At 47.0% G+C, this 13,956-nt stretch overlaps 1 protein-coding gene across 10 annotated transcripts in view; it reads right to left on the minus strand.

The window, feature by feature from the left end:
* Positions 1 to 13,956, minus strand: part of rbm26 (RNA binding motif protein 26) — a 146,434-nt gene that overhangs the window by 13,277 nt on the left and 119,201 nt on the right. The gene's annotated exons all lie outside the window — the stretch shown is intronic.

Consider the following 13,956-nt stretch of genomic DNA (forward strand, 5'->3'; position numbering starts at 1 on the left):
TGCTCAGAGTGCGTGTCGTGTGTGTGCTTGTGTGTGGATAGTTCAGTTTCTGTGGCTCTCAATGTTCATTGTTCAAGGCTCTGATGGCCTGGGGGAAGAAGCTGAGCCTAAGCCTCTCCGTCCTAGTAGCTGGGGTTCGCAGGAGTCTGCCTGACCTCAGCAGCTGGAACAGGCTGTTATTGGGGTGGTGGGGGTCTTTCATTATTCTGCAGGCTCTGGATTTGCACCTCTTGTTGTATAGAACCTGCAGGGTAGGTAGCGCAATACCCGTGGTACGCTCGGCTGAGCGCACCACTCTCTGTAGGGCCTTCTTGTCCTGTGCCGTGCTGTTTCCATACCAGGCAGTGATGTTTCCGGTCAAGATGCTCTCTACAGCTCCTGAGTAGAAGGACTGGAGTATCTTCCCCGATACTCTGAACTTCCTTAACTGTCTCAGGTGGTAGAGGCGCTGCTTCGCTTTCTTTACTACTGTGTCTATGTGTGTTGACCATGTCAGATCCTCTGAGATGTGGACCCCCAGGTACTTGAAGCTGCTCACCCTGTCCACGGTAGCCCCGTTAATCATCAGTGGTGTGTGTTTCTCCTGCTGTCCTCTCCTATAATCCACGATCAGCTCCTTGGTTTTACCAATGTTCAGGAGCAGGCTGTTGTCCTGGCACCAACGTTCCAGTACCTCAACCTCCTCCCGGTAGGCCTTCTCGTCGTTGTCCGAGATCAGCCCCACCACCACTGTGTCGTCTGCGAACTTCACTATGGAGTTGGAGCTGAACTTGGCCACACAATCGTGTGTGTAGAGTGAGTACAGCAGGGGGCTTAGAACACAGCCCTGGGGGGACCCGATGCTCAGGGTGATGGTGTTGGAGGTCTGACCCCCCACCCTGATCGCCTGGGGTCTTTCACTCAGAAAGTCCAGTACCCAGGCGCTCAGGGCGGAGCTCAGACCTAGCTCGATCAGCTTGTCCACCAGTCTGGTGGGGACTATGGTGTTGAACGCTGAGCTGTAGTCAATGAACAACAGTCTCACATAGCCCCCCTTCTGACGGTCAAGGTGGGAGAGAGTGCTGTGCAGTACCTGGGAGACCGCGTCGTCAGTGGACCCGTTTGTCCTGTATGCAAATTGCATAGGGTCCATATCACTGGGGAGGGAGGCACAAATGTGGTCCTTGACCAGCCTCTCGAAACATTTCATGACCACAGAGGTGAGTGCCACCGGTCTGTAGTCATTTGGACATGTTGGGGAGGGTTTCTTCGGTACAGGGATGATGGTAGACATCTTGAAGCAGGCAGGGACCACTGACTCCGCCAGGGATTGATTAAATATGGCGGTGAACACCGGGGCAAGCTGGTTTGCACAGGACTTAAGTATGCGTCCTGTTATACCATCTGGGCCAGCAGCCTTCCTGGTGTTCACCTGCATAAATGCTCTTCTCACACTGTGTTCCGACAACGAGAGAGCGCCCCCCCCCCCCTCCACAACAGCCGGTGCGCCAGTGACGTCACTAGCCAGAGGGCTAGCGGCGACACTGTCTACACCGAACCGAGCGTAGAAGGAGTTGAGTTTGTCCGCGAGAGAGGCGTCGTCGCTCCCCATTGAGGGGGCGCTGACTTTGTAGTCAGTTATTGTCTTCAGTCCCCTCCACAAGCCTCTTGTGTCGTTTTGTGCCATTTGTGTCTCCAGTTGCTCAGCATATGTCCTCTTAGCAAGTTTAACAGCCTTGCGCAGAGTGTAGACTGAAGCCTTGTACTATTCCATATTTCCTGACTCTCTGCCCAGGTTATAAGCCGTGGTGCGAGAGTTCAGGGCTGCTCTAATAGTGCTGTCCACCCAAGGTTTCTGGTTTGGGAAAACCCGCGCCTTCTTTGTGAGGAAAATACCGTCAGCTACTGTTGTTATGTAACTCACAACGGTATCAGCGTACTCGCTGACGTCACAACACAAAAACGTTGTAATTTTTCGGCCTATTTATGAATAGTTTTCAAATAAACGCTAGATTATCGATAGTATGTGTACGTATGCACGCTGGGGCCGCGAGCTGAAAATCGATTATCTGATTTCCTCAACATCACACACACACACACAGGGGACACGTTGATATCTCAGCGAATACAACTCTGATTATCCCAAGACTGGTAAAATAGATTCCTTACCTCAGATCAGATGTTCTCCAAAAAGAGCATTCCAATTCCTGATTGCCATTCCAAAAATCGATCACTACTGTCTACTATCGATTGGCTACTGTGAATATATGTTCCAGACATTTTCCCGTCCCGCGATGACTTTCATGTTGAACAGACGGCTTGCCGGCTCAGAGAGCCAGCTGACCCCGCCTCTACATATCATTGATCCCAGGTCAGTCTAAGCGACTGACGTGCAGTTTTCAGGGATAGACGATAGGGGGGCGCTTTTTTCCATTCTGAGCTGCTGATGGGGCTGGTTTACCAACGGGAGACTCGGTTGATGAAATATGAATTCAGATCAGTAAATAAAAATTTAAAACGATAAACTATAATTGTCGTGGTGGGCATTCAGGCATTGGGCTGATAACACGTCTTATCACGCGGTTGGCACTGAAAGTGTTAAGAGTTATAGAAGCAGGAGGCTCAGTGTTAAGGAGTTATAGAAGCAGGAGGCTCAGTGTTAAGAGGAGTTATAGAAGCAGGAGGCTCAGTGTTAAGAGGAGGAGTTATAGAAGCAGGAGGCTCAGTGTTTAGAGGAGTTATAGAAGCAGGAGGCTCAGTGTTAAGAGGAGGAGTTATAGAAGCAGGAGGCTCAGTGTTAAGAGGAGGAGTTATAGAAGCAGGAGGCTCAGTGTTAAGAGGAGGAGTTATAGAAGCAGGAGGCTCAGTGTTAAGAGGAGTTATAGAAGCAGGAGGCTCAGTGTTAAGAGCAGGAGTTATAGAAGCAGGAGGCTCAGTGTTAAGAGGAGGAGTTATAGAAGCAGGAGGCTCAGTGTTAAGAGGAGTTATAGAAGCAGGAGGCTCAGTGTTAAGAGCAGGAGTTATAGAAGCAGGAGGCTCAGTGTTAAGAGTTATAGAAGCAGGAGGCTCAGTGTTAAGAGCAGGAGTTATAGAAGCAGGAGGCTCAGTGTTAAGAGGAGTTATAGAAGCAGGAGGCTCAGTGTTAAGAGCAGGAGTTATAGAAGCAGGAGGCTCAGTGTTAAGAGGAGTTATAGAAGCAGGAGGCTCAGTGTTAAGAGCAGGAGTTATAGAAGCAGGAGGCTCAGTGTTAAGAGGAGTTATAGAAGCAGGAGGCTCAGTGTTAAGAGGAGTTATAGAAGCAGGAGGCTCAGTGTTAAGAGCAGGAGTTATAGAAGCAGGAGGCTCAGTGTTAAGAGCAGGAGTTATAGAAGCAGGAGGCTCAGTGTTAAGAGGAGTTATAGAAGCAGGAGGCTCAGTGTTAAGAGCAGGAGTTATAGAAGCAGGATGCTCTGTGTTAAGAGGAGTTATAGAAGCAGGAGGCTCAGTGTTAAGAGGAGTTATAGAAGCAGGAGGCTCAGTGTTAAGAGGAGGAGTTATAGAAGCAGGAGGCTCAGTGTTAAGAGGAGTTATAGAAGCAGGAGGCTCAGTGTTAAGAGCAGGAGTTATAGAAGCAGGAGGCTCAGTGTTAAGAGGAGTTATAGAAGCAGGAGGCTCAGTGTTAAGAGCAGGAGTTATAGAAGCAGGAGGCTCAGTGTTAAGAGGAGTTATAGAAGCAGGAGGCTCAGTGTTAAGAGGAGTTATAGAAGCAGGAGGCTCAGTGTTAAGGAGTTATAGAAGCAGGAGGCTCAGTGTTAAGAGGAGTTATAGAAGCAGGAGGCTCAGTGTTAAGAGGAGGAGTTATAGAAGCAGGAGGCTCAGTGTTTAGAGGAGTTATAGAAGCAGGAGGCTCAGTGTTAAGAGGAGGAGTTATAGAAGCAGGAGGCTCAGTGTTAAGAGGAGGAGTTATAGAAGCAGGAGGCTCAGTGTTAAGAGGAGGAGTTATAGAAGCAGGAGGCTCAGTGTTAAGAGGAGTTATAGAAGCAGGAGGCTCAGTGTTAAGAGCAGGAGTTATAGAAGCAGGAGGCTCAGTGTTAAGAGGAGGAGTTATAGAAGCAGGAGGCTCAGTGTTAAGAGGAGTTATAGAAGCAGGAGGCTCAGTGTTAAGAGCAGGAGTTATAGAAGCAGGAGGCTCAGTGTTAAGAGTTATAGAAGCAGGAGGCTCAGTGTTAAGAGCAGGAGTTATAGAAGCAGGAGGCTCAGTGTTAAGAGGAGTTATAGAAGTAGGAGGCTCAGTGTTAAGAGCAGGAGTTATAGAAGCAGGAGGCTCAGTGTTAAGAGGAGTTATAGAAGCAGGAGGCTCAGTGTTAAGAGCAGGAGTTATAGAAGCAGGAGGCTCAGTGTTAAGAGCAGGAGTTATAGAAGCAGGAGGCTCAGTGTTAAGAGGAGTTATAGAAGCAGGAGGCTCAGTGTTAAGAGGAGTTATAGAAGCAGGAGGCTCAGTGTTAAGAGCAGGAGTTATAGAAGCAGGATGCTCTGTGTTAAGAGGAGTTATAGAAGCAGGAGGCTCAGTGTTAAGAGCAGGAGTTATAGAAGCAGGAGGCTCAGTGTTAAGAGGAGTTATAGAAGCAGGAGGCTCAGTGTTAAGAGCAGGAGTTATAGAAGCAGGAGGCTCAGTGTTAAGAGCAGGAGTTATAGAAGCAGGAGGCTCAGTGTTAAGAGCAGGAGTTATAGAAGCAGGAGGCTCTGTGTTAAGAGCAGGAGTTATAGAAGCAGGAGGCTCAGTGTTAAGAGGAGTTATAGAAGCAGGAGGCTCAGTGTTAAGAGGAGTTATAGAAGCAGGAGGCTCAGTGTTAAGAGGAGTTATAGAAGCAGGAGGCTCAGTGTTAAGAGCAGGAGTTATAGAAGCAGGAGGCTCAGTGTTAAGAGCAGGAGTTATAGAAGCAGGAGGCTCAGTGTTAAGAAGAGTTATAGAAGCAGGAGGCTCTGTGTTAAGAGCAGGAGTTATAGAAGCAGGAGGCTCAGTGTTAAGAAGAGTTATAGAAGCAGGAGGCTCTGTGTTAAGAGCAGGAGTTATAGAAGCAGGAGGCTCAGTGTTAAGAGCAGGAGTTATAGAAGCAGGAGGCTCAGTGTTAAGAAGAGTTATAGAAGCAGGAGGCTCTGTGTTAAGAGCAGGAGTTATAGAAGCAGGAGGCTCAGTGTTAAGAGCAGGAGTTATAGAAGCAGGATGCTCGGTGTTAAGAGGAGTTATAGAAGCAGGAGGCTCAGTGTTAAGAGGAGTTATAGAAGCAGGAGGCTCAGTGTTAAGAGCAGGAGTTATAGAAGCAGGAGGCTCGGTGTTAAGAGCAGGAGTTATAGAAGCAGGAGGCTCAGTGTTAAGAGTTATAGAAGCAGGAGGCTCTGTGTTAAGAGCAGGAGTTATAGAAGCAGGAGGCTCAGTGTTAAGAGGAGGAGTTATAGAAGCAGGAGGCTCAGTGTTAAGAGCAGGAGTTATAGAAGCAGGAGGCTCAGTGTTAAGAGCAGGAGTTATAGAAGCAGGAGGCTCAGTGTTAAGAAGAGTTATAGAAGCAGGAGGCTCTGTGTTAAGAGCAGGAGTTATAGAAGCAGGAGGCTCAGTGTTAAGAGCAGGAGTTATAGAAGCAGGAGGCTCAGTGTTAAGAAGAGTTATAGAAGCAGGAGGCTCTGTGTTAAGAGCAGGAGTTATAGAAGCAGGAGGCTCAGTGTTAAGAGCAGGAGTTATAGAAGCAGGAGGCTCGGTGTTAAGAGGAGTTATAGAAGCAGGAGGCTCAGTGTTAAGAGGAGTTATAGAAGCAGGAGGCTCAGTGTTAAGAGCAGGAGTTATAGAAGCAGGAGGCTCGGTGTTAAGAGCAGGAGTTATAGAAGCAGGAAGCTCAGTGTTAAGAGTTATAGAAGCAGGAGGCTCTGTGTTAAGAGCAGGAGTTATAGAAGCAGGAGGCTCAGTGTTAAGAGGAGGAGTTATAGAAGCAGGAGGCTCAGTGTTAAGAGCAGGAGTTATAGAAGCAGGAGGCTCAGTGTTAAGAGCAGGAGTTATAGAAGCAGGAGGCTCAGTGTTAAGAGCAGGAGTTATAGAAGCAGGAGGCTCAGTGTTAAGAGGAGGAGTTATAGAAGCAGGAGGCTCAGTGTTAAGAGCAGGAGTTATAGAAGCAGGAGGCTCAGTGTTAAGAGCAGGAGTTATAGAAGCAGGAGGCTCTGTGTTAAGAGCAGGAGTTATAGAAGCAGGAGGCTCAGTGTTAAGAGCAGGAGTTATAGAAGCAGGAGGCTCAGTGTTAAGAGGAGTTATAGAAGCAGGAGGCTCAGTGTTAAGAGGAGTTATAGAAGCAGGAGGCTCAGTGTTAAGAGGAGTTATAGAAGCAGGAGGCTCAGTGTTAAGAGCAGGAGTTATAGAAGCAGGAGGCTCAGTGTTAAGAGCAGGAGTTATAGAAGCAGGAGGCTCAGTGTTAAGAAGAGTTATAGAAGCAGGAGGCTCTGTGTTAAGAGCAGGAGTTATAGAAGCAGGAGGCTCAGTGTTAAGAAGAGTTATAGAAGCAGGAGGCTCTGTGTTAAGAGCAGGAGTTATAGAAGCAGGAGGCTCAGTGTTAAGAGCAGGAGTTATAGAAGCAGGAGGCTCAGTGTTAAGAAGAGTTATAGAAGCAGGAGGCTCTGTGTTAAGAGCAGGAGTTATAGAAGCAGGAGGCTCAGTGTTAAGAGCAGGAGTTATAGAAGCAGGAGGCTCGGTGTTAAGAGGAGTTATAGAAGCAGGAGGCTCAGTGTTAAGAGGAGTTATAGAAGCAGGAGGCTCAGTGTTAAGAGCAGGAGTTATAGAAGCAGGAGGCTCGGTGTTAAGAGCAGGAGTTATAGAAGCAGGAGGCTCAGTGTTAAGAGTTATAGAAGCAGGAGGCTCTGTGTTAAGAGCAGGAGTTATAGAAGCAGGAGGCTCAGTGTTAAGAGGAGGAGTTATAGAAGCAGGAGGCTCAGTGTTAAGAGCAGGAGTTATAGAAGCAGGAGGCTCAGTGTTAAGAGCAGGAGTTATAGAAGCAGGAGGCTCAGTGTTAAGAGCAGGAGTTATAGAAGCAGGAGGCTCAGTGTTAAGAGGAGGAGTTATAGAAGCAGGAGGCTCAGTGTTAAGAGCAGGAGTTATAGAAGCAGGAGGCTCAGTGTTAAGAGGAGGAGTTATAGAAGCAGGAGGCTCTGTGTTAAGAGGAGTTATAGAAGCAGGAGGCTCAGTGTTAAGAGGAGTTATAGAAGCAGGAGGCTCAGTGTTAAGAGGAGTTATAGAAGCAGGAGGCTCAGTGTTAAGAGGAGGAGTTATAGAAGAAGGCTCAGTGTTAAGAGCAGGAGTTATAGAAGCAGGAGGCTCAGTGTTAAGAGGAGGAGTTATAGAAGCAGGAGGCTCTGTGTTAAGAGGAGGAGTTATAGAAGCAGGAGGCTCAGTGTTAAGAGGAGGAGTTATAGAAGCAGGAGGCTCAGTGTTAAGAGGAGGAGTTATAGAAGCAGGAGGCTCAGTGTTAAGAGGAGGAGTTATAGAAGCAGGAGGCTCAGTGTTAAGAGCAGGAGTTATAGAAGCAGGAGGCTCAGTGTTAAGAGCAGGAGTTATAGAAGCAGGAGGCTCTGTGTTAAGAGGAGTTATAGAAGCAGGAGGCTCAGTGTTAAGAGCAGGAGTTATAGAAGCAGGAGGCTCAGTGTTAAGAGGAGTTATAGAAGCAGGAGGCTCAGTGTTAAGAGCAGGAGTTATAGAAGCAGGAGGCTCTGTGTTAAGAGGAGTTATAGAAGCAGGAGGCTCAGTGTTAAGAGCAGGAGTTATAGAAGCAGGAGGCTCAGTGTTAAGAGCAGGAGTTATAGAAGCAGGAGGCTCAGTGTTAAGAGCAGGAGTTATAGAAGCAGGAGGCTCAGTGTTAAGAGGAGTTATAGAAGCAGGAGGCTCAGTGTTAAGAGCAGGAGTTATAGAAGCAGGAGGCTCAGTGTTAAGAACAGGAGTTATAGAAGCAGGAGGCTCAGTGTTAAGAAGAGTTATAGAAGCAGGAGGCTCTGTGTTAAGAGCAGGAGTTATAGAAGCAGGAGGCTCAGTGTTAAGAGCAGGAGTTATAGAAGCAGGAGGCTCAGTGTTAAGAGGAGTTATAGAAGCAGGAGGCTCTGTGTTAAGAGGAGGAGTTATAGAAGCAGGAGGCTCTGTGTTAAGAGGAGGAGTTATAGAAGCAGGAGGCTCAGTGTTAAGAGGAGTTATAGAAACAGGAGGCTCTGTGTTAAGAGGAGGAGTTATAGAAGCAGGAGGCTCAGTGTTAAGAGGAGGAGTTATAGAAGCAGGAGGCTCAGTGTTAAGAGCAGGAGTTATAGAAGCAGGAGGCTCAGTGTTAAGATCAGGAGTTATAGAAGCAGGAGGCTCAGTGTTAAGAGCAGGAGTTATAGAAGCAGGAGGCTCAGTGTTTAGAGGAGTTATAGAAGCAGGAGGCTCAGTGTTAAGAGGAGTTATAGAAGCAGGAGGCTCAGTGTTAAGAGGAGTTATAGAAGCAGGAGGCTCAGTGTTAAGAGCAGAAGTTATAGAAGCAGGAGGCTCAGTGTTAAGAGGAGTTATAGAAGCAGGAGGCTCAGTGTTAAGAGGAGTTATAGAAGCAGGAGGCTCAGTGTTAAGAGCAGGAGTTATAGAAGCAGGAGGCTCTGTGTTAAGAGGAGTTATAGAAGCAGGAGGCTCAGTGTTAAGAGGAGGAGTTATAGAAGCAGGAGGCTCAGTGTTAAGAGGAGGAGTTATAGAAGCAGGAGGCTCTGTGTTAAGAGGAGTTATAGAAGCAGGAGGCTCAGTGTTAAGAGCAGGAGTTATAGAAGCAGGAGGCTCAGTGTTAAGAGCAGGAGTTATAGAAGCAGGAGGCTCAGTGTTAAGAGGAGGAGTTATAGAAGCAGGAGGCTCAGTGTTAAGAGGAGGAGTTATAGAAGCAGGAGGTTCAGTGTTAAGAGGAGGAGTTATAGAAGCAGGAGGCTCTGTGTTAAGAGCAGGAGTTATAGAAGCAGGAGGCTCTGTGTTAAGAGCAGGAGTTATAGAAGCAGGAGGCTCAGTGTTAAGAGGAGTTATAGAAGCAGGAGGCTCAGTGTTAAGAGCAAGAGTTCTAGAAGCAGGAGGCTCAGTGTTAAGAGGAGTTATAGAAGCAGGAGGCTCAGTGTTAAGAGCAGGAGTTATAGAAGCAGGAGGCTCAGTGTTAAGAGCAGGAGTTATAGAAGCAGGAGGCTCTGTGTTAAGAGGAGTTATAGAAGCAGGAGGCTCAGTGTTAAGAGCAGGAGTTATAGAAGCAGGAGGCTCAGTGTTAAGAGCAGGAGTTATAGAAGCAGGAGGCTCAGTGTTAAGAGGAGTTATAGAAGCAGGAGGCTCTGTGTTAAGAGCAGGAGTTATAGAAGCAGGAGGCTCGGTGTTAAGAGGAGTTATAGAAGCAGGAGGCTCAGTGTTAAGGAGTTATAGAAGCAGGAGGCTCTGTGTTAAGAGGAGTTATAGAAGCATGAGGCTCAGTGTTAAGAGCAGGAGTTATAGAAGCAGGAGGCTCAGTGTTAAGAGCAGGAGTTATAGAAGCAGGAGGCTCAGTGTTAAGAGGAGTTATAGAAGCAGGAGGCTCAGTGTTAAGAGGAGTTATAGAAGCAGGAGGCTCTGTGTTAAGAGGAGTTATAGAAGCAGGAGGCTCAGTGTTAAGATCAGGAGTTATAGAAGCAGGAGGCTCAGTGTTAAGAGGAGTTATAGAAGCGGGAGGCTCAGTGTTAAGATCAGGAGTTATAGAAGCAGGAGGCTCAGTGTTAAGAGGAGTTATAGAAGCAGGAGGCTCAGTGTTAAGAGGAGTTATAGAAGCAGGAGGCTCAGTGTTTAGAGGAGTTATAGAAGCAGGAGGCTCAGTGTTAAGATCAGGAGTTATAGAAGCAGGAGGCTCAGTGTTAAGAGCAGGAGTTATAGAAGCAGGAGGCTCTGTGTTAAGAGGAGTTATAGAAGCAGGAGGCTCAGTGTTAAGAGCAGGAGTTATAGAAGCAGGAGGCTCAGTGTTAAGAGGAGGAGTTATAGAAGCAGGAGGCTCTGTGTTAAGAGGAGTTATAGAAGCAGGAGGCTCAGTGTTAAGAGGAGGAGTTATAGAAGCAGGAGGCTCTGTGTTAAGAGCAGGAGTTATAGAAGCAGGAGGCTCAGTGTTAAGAGGAGGAGTTATAGAAGCAGGAGGCTCAGTGTTAAGAGGAGGAGTTATAGAAGCAGGAGGCTCAGTGTTAAGAGGAGGAGTTATAGAAGCAGGAGGCTCAGTGTTAAGAGGAGGAGTTATAGAAGCAGGAGGCTCAGTGTTAAGAGGAGGAGTTATAGAAGCATGAGGCTCAGTGTTAAAAGGAGGAGTTATAGAAGCAGGAGGCTCGGTGTTAAGAGCAGGAGTTATAGAAGCAGGAGGCTCAGTGTTAAGAGCAGGAGTTATAGAAGCAGGAGGCTCTGTGTTAAGAGTTATAGAAGCAGGAGGCTCAGTGTTAAGAGGAGTTATAGAAGCAGGAGGCTCAGTGTTAAGAGCAGGAGTTATAGAAGCAGGAGGCTCGGTGTTAAGAGCAGGAGTTATAGAAGCAGGAGGCTCGGTGTTAAGAGCAGGAGTTATAGAAGCAGGAGGCTCAGTGTTAAGAGGAGTTATAGAAGCAGGAGGCTCGGTGTTAAGAGCAGGAGTTATAGAAGCAGGAGGCTCGGTGTTAAGAGCAGGAGTTATAGAAGCAGGAGGCTCAGTGTTAAGAGCAGGAGTTATAGAAGCAGGAGGCTCTGTGTTAAGAGGAGTTATAGAAGCAGGAGGCTCAGTGTTAAGAGGAGTTATAGAAGCAGGAGGCTCAGTGTTAAGAGCAGGAGTTATAGAAGCAGGAGGCTCTGTGTTAAGAGGAGTTATAGAAGCAGGAGGCTCAGTGTTAAGAGGAGGAGTTATAGAAGCAGGAGGCTCAGTGTTAAGAGGAGGAGTTATAGAAGCAGGAGGCTCAGTGTTAAGAGGAGGAGTTATAGAAGCAGGAGGCTCTGTGTTAAGAGGAGTTATAGAAGCAGGAGGCTCAGTGTTAAGAGCAGGAGTTATAGAAGCAGGAGGCTCAGTGTTAAGAGCAGGAGTTATAGAAGCAGGAGGCTCAGTGTTAAGAGCAGGAGTTATAGAAGCAGGAGGCTCAGTGTTAAGAGCAGGAGTTATAGAAGCAGGAGGCTCAGTGTTAAGAGCAGGAGTTATAGAAGCAGGAGGCTCAGTGTTAAGAGGAGTTATAGAAGCAGGAGGCTCAGTGTTAAGAGGAGTTATAGAAGCAGGAGGCTCAGTGTTAAGAGGAGGAGTTATAGAAGCAGGAGGCTCAGTGTTAAGAGCAGGAGTTATAGAAGCAGGAGGCTCAGTGTTAAGAGGAGGAGTTATAGAAGCAGGAGGCTCAGTGTTAAGAGGAGGAGTTATAGAAGCAGGAGGCTCAGTGTTAAGAGGAGTTATAGAAGCAGGAGGCTCAGTGTTTAGAGGAGTTATAGAAGCAGGAGGCTCAGTGTTAAGAGCAAGAGTTATAGAAGCAGGAGGCTCAGTGTTAAGAGCAAGAGTTATAGAAGCAGGAGGCTCAGTGTTAAGAGGAGGAGTTATAGAAGCAGGAGGCTCTGTGTTAAGAGGAGTTATAGAAGCAGGAGGCTCAGTGTTAAGAGGAGGAGTTATAGAAGCAGGAGGCTCAGTGTTAAGAGCAGGAGTTATAGAAGCAGGAGGCTCAGTGTTAAGAGCAGGAGTTATAGAAGCAGGAGGCTCAGTGTTAAGAGGAGGAGTTATAGAAGCAGGAGGCTCAGTGTTAAGAGGAGGAGTTATAGAAGCAGGAGGCTCAGTGTTAAGAGGAGTTATAGAAGCAGGAGGCTCAGTGTTTAGAGGAGTTATAGAAGCAGGAGGCTCAGTGTTAAGAGCAGGAGTTATAGAAGCAGGAGGCTCAGTGTTAAGAGTAGGGATGCCCCCCGGACCCCGGTTTTAAACGGGAACCGGTACTATATTAGAAAATACCGGAGTATTTATAAGCTCCGACGTCCTCGGTACTGCTATCGATACTCTAGAGAAATTATTATTATTATTATTATTATTATTTAAAAGTTGCGAACGATCTCTCCTCTCTCAGTCTCTGCACGAGAAGCGAGTCGCAGCGAGTCATTATTACACACACTCCTCGCGAGTCGCGCTACACATACATACGGGTACTCCTTAATGAAAGCGCTGTCAATAGTATGCAGCTGCAGCACGTCAGACCGCAGCGCTTACAAGCCCCGCACATACAAGCCCCGCACACCTGATGTGCTGCAGCTGGAAGCATCTCAGCGCTGTCTCCGTGCTGACGCGCGCTGCACACAGACACAGACAGCTCTGCATGGACTGAGTCGTGATGGCGGATAGAGCGAAGCGTTCACAAGTGCAACAAAACATTTGCCAGTAAGGGTGGCAATACGAGCAATCTATCAAAACATTTGTTTGCAAAACACTATATTAGTTTGCAGAAATGCGCCGTATTCGACTGCCTTGCGCGCAGTGGTCCATCTGCATCCACGTCCACTGCAGCCGGTAAGCCAAGATACGGAGTTTCCTAGGCTAATAACGAATTATTACAAATAGGCTAATAAACAAAATAATTGTTTAGCTACAAATACTACAATCTAAAAACTTTTTATAGATCGTCAAGCTGAGGTCAGCCACCAATGTGTCCCAGTGAGCCCACCACACATCCTCCCTCTACCTCCACCACCCAAAGTCCTTTCTCCCTAGCAGCTAGAGGAAAGATGACAGAGGATAGGGTGAACGAGTGTCACAGGGCTGTGACAAAGTTTGTTGTCAAAGGCCTGCACCCGTTCTCTACAGTGGAGTCCAAGGACTTTAGGTAACAACTAATCATTCAGTGTATATCATTTTTTTTGTATACATAGTTGTCTAACTTGTCTGTTGTTGTTATAAGTTATTATTGAAGCAGCTATTCCCACCACTCCACACAAATTTACAATAATTCAATCATTTCTAATCTTTACTGTAGGGAGATGACCAATGCTCTCAACTGCAAATATAAAAATCATAAAAAAATTATCAAAAAGAACCGATAAGAGTATCGATAAAGTACCGAACCGTTAAGCAGTATCGATAGGAGTAGTAGTATCGATAAAATCCTAACGATACCCATCCCTAGTTAAGAGGAGTTATAGAAGCAGGAGGCTCAGTGTTAAGAGGAGTTATAGAAGCAGGAGGCTCAGTGTTAAGAGGAGTTATAGAAGCAGGAGGCTCAGTGTTAAGAGCAGGTTATAGAAGCAGGAGGCTCAGTGTTAAGAGTAGGAGTTATAGAAGCAGGAGGCTCAGTGTTAAGAGGAGTTATAGAAGCAGGAGGCTCAGTGTTAAGAGCAGGAGTTATAGAAGCAGGAGGCTCAGTGTTAAGAGCAGGAGTTATAGAAGCAGGAGGCTCAGTGTTAAGAGGAGGAGTTATAGAAGCAGGAGGCTCAGTGTTAAGAGGAGGAGTTATAGAAGCAGGAGGCTCAGTGTTAAGAGGAGGAGTTATAGAAGCAGGAGGCTCAGTGTTAAGAGGAGGAGTTATAGAAGCAGGAGGCTCAGTGTTAAGAGCAGGAGTTATAGAAGCAGGAGGCTCTGTGTTAAGAGGAGTTATAGAAGCAGGAGGCTCAGTGTTAAGATCAGGAGTTATAGAAGCAGGAGGCTCTGTGTTAAGAGCAGGGGTTATAGAAGCAGGAGGCTCAGTGTTAAGAGCAGGAGTTATAGAAGCAGGAGGCTCAGTGTTAAGAGCAGGAGTTATAGAAGCAGGAGGCTCTGTGTTAAGAGGAGTTATAGAAGCAAAAGGCTCAGTGTTAAGAGGAGTTATAGAAGCAGGAGGCTCAGTGTTAAGAGGAGGAGTTATAGAAGCAGGAGGCTCAGTGTTAAGAGGAGTTATAGAAGCAGGAGGCTCAGTGTTAAGAGGAGTTATAGAAGCAGGAGGCTCAGTGTTAAGAGGAGGAGTTATAGAAGCAGGAGGCTCAGTGTTAAGAGCAGGAGTTATAGAAGCAGGAGGCTCAGT

Source organism: Notolepis coatsorum, assembly GCF_963971535.1.
Source record: "Notolepis coatsorum genome assembly, chromosome: 2".
Taxonomy (NCBI): domain Eukaryota; kingdom Metazoa; phylum Chordata; class Actinopteri; order Aulopiformes; family Paralepididae; genus Notolepis; species Notolepis coatsorum.